This window comes from Anopheles bellator, chromosome 2 (assembly GCF_943735745.2).
Source record: "Anopheles bellator chromosome 2, idAnoBellAS_SP24_06.2, whole genome shotgun sequence".
Taxonomy (NCBI): Eukaryota; Metazoa; Arthropoda; class Insecta; order Diptera; family Culicidae; genus Anopheles; species Anopheles bellator.
The window spans coordinates 40684407-40687096 of record NC_071286.1 but is presented as its reverse complement, the minus strand read 5'-3'; positions in this window follow the sequence as shown (position 1 = coordinate 40687096).

Below are 2690 nucleotides of genomic sequence, written 5' to 3'. Positions count from 1 at the left end.
ACATGCCGTTCGTTAAACGACACTTTGATGTTTAAATAGCCGAACAGCGAACTTACATATTGTTGGTAACTAACTGGTGCCATTTTTGTAGACATTTTTCAAACAAAGACATTTTTGTACCAAATATCTTATTCGATTGATAGACTTACAGTGTGAATTTTAGTTGTTGTTTTCAAAATGAAACAAACCATGATGGCAGTTTTGATACGACATTAAAGATCTTTCAAACGTATCACTCGGGTCATTAATTTGTTTAGTTTTTATAGTGCAGACAGCCAACTATACTCCAGAGCTTTTGGGAAACCGGGGAATTAACAATGACAATCAATAAACCATCCAAGCCCCGGAGAGATTGCCTACGGTTTGCATTTTCGGTGGCAAATAATTAAACATACTCGTGGCCACAACGCATTCGAGCCGCAATCGCAGTGTTCCATCTAACGCTTCGAATAACGAATGCACTTTCACGATACATATTCAGATGGCATTTTTGATGACAATTCTCCCCGTCGGGACATTCTCGGCCGGCGGTGACCCACGTGAGCATCAGTAGCTACTGTTGACGGCAGGTTTTGTCAATCTGATGGAAGTTTGTAGTGTTTCCTCCCAAATTAAAAAAAAAACGTCTTCTATATCATTGTGACAAGGTGATCGATGAATACGAATTTATGATACGCCTGAAGCATGCATTTAATTTGTATTTTAAATTTTGATACAGTCAGTGTATTCAAATTATATGATATGCTTGGTAGCAATATTTCAAGTATAAGTCAATGATTTCTTAACCAAATAATGAATCATATTTTCTTCTCTTCTTGAACCTCTTCAGCAGTCGAAAAATCCACTCCATTATTTCATTTTCTACAGGAGTATTTATGTTATTTCGTCGTTGGGCGAAAATCGTTTGGCGAATTTACGAGTATTTATTAAATTACCATCTCATTCATTAATTGATAATCCTAAACATTACAAATGGTTCATTCATTTCACCACCAAAAATGCGACCGACCTAGTTAAACCGATTGTTGCTTATTGTTGGACCAGCAAAAACCATAATTCACACCAGCCAAGCGAATTGTGATGCTTCGGCAGTGCATTCCATTGTTAATTAAACCAACGAAAAAACCAACTGACTTCATCGCTTTGGATACTTTCATTTACCGCGAAAAGGTCAACTCATTTTACGAAATCGTTGCAATTTTGCTACAAATCCACCGCTTAATTTCCCACCGTGCGCTCACCACGCGTCACCGATCATCAGAATCGACTCTTGGTATTAAACCACCAACGGAGTATTAAACTGGGTCCAAAGTCTGTGCTTACGGCCAATTACGGGACCAATGGTTCCAATTTCGGTAAACCGGCGCAACCCAATAGGTGGATGAAGACACCAGGCCAACGGTTTCACGGTGGTCACGTTGCATAACGCTCAGCGTAAAGAGGACTGCAACTCGACCGAGGCCGGTATTTGCGTCCGAAGCAATCGTTGCACGTTTGCAACACAATTTTGTTGTTGTTGTTTTTGTCGGTCAAGCAGTTTTATGTTTTTTATGTTTATCTCCCACCCAGTGCGAGTGTTGAGCATGAAAATGGGGTTTTCGAGCGCTTGGAGTAGGGAATCAAATTTGACACACATGTCCATCGACGTCGGCCGTGGATCGGTTGTTTGATGGAGATGAAGAGCTGTTGCACCGAGTGAACTTATGAACTTAGCATCGATTTGGCAGAGCAGAGTGTTTGAAGTTTAAGTTGTCAGCATGTGATGTGCAGGGATTCCTAACAAAACTTAGTGGAAGCGATCTGCATTAGAATTGCGTAAAGACCTGTTTGCGGTTTTTGTCTGAAATAATGTTTCAACACTTTTAGTCTATCATAGCTTCTGTTTTTATTTAAGCATAAAAATTTAGCATAACAGAATCCATTTGGTCAATTGCTCCATTGCAATCTTTAAATTGACCAACAAGTTAGTTCCACAGGGAAACGCTTGAATGGCTTTTGATTTATTTTTCATCTAGCTATGTTGTTACGCAAACCACTAGAGCACCTCTCCAACACAAGGACACTAACACCCACACACTGAAACATGGACTGGAACACGTGTACCACACTCGATAGAGCCATTCGCGCAATAAATCAATTTAATGCACATAAAACGATAATTGCGTATTGATTCCTCAGTTACCAGCATTTTTAGCTAATGTATTCGATCAGCTACAGGAAAAGCCCGCGAACGTCATTATGTCACGGTGGGGACGGCCGAAACGCTCGCTTCTACTGACATCTCGGGTCTGTCTATTGGGGTCGAACCATTTTCCGGTAAAGAAAATTTTGCGTCACTGAAAATTGATTGCATAAACTCTATTGACGTAGCTCAGTGGAAACTGAGCTTCGTAGTTGTCGAGGAATGCGGAACTAAGCTGATCGAAATCCGACGGAATAGTGGTAGATCGCATGTTGGATGATGAGATTTAAAAGGACTGTATCAGAGGAGTACAGGAAACAAGTAATTTAATTATGATTAAGTTAAAATGAATTATTAAGACACGCGTTTTGGATGAGTCTAACTTAAAAATTAGCGATCCTGTAGATTAATTGTATCTTAACTTTCGTACCATAGAAATACCATACCTTTCAGTCAATTATTTTTAAACTTGATTGAATAATAGAAAAGCAAATGTGTGAAAACTGTC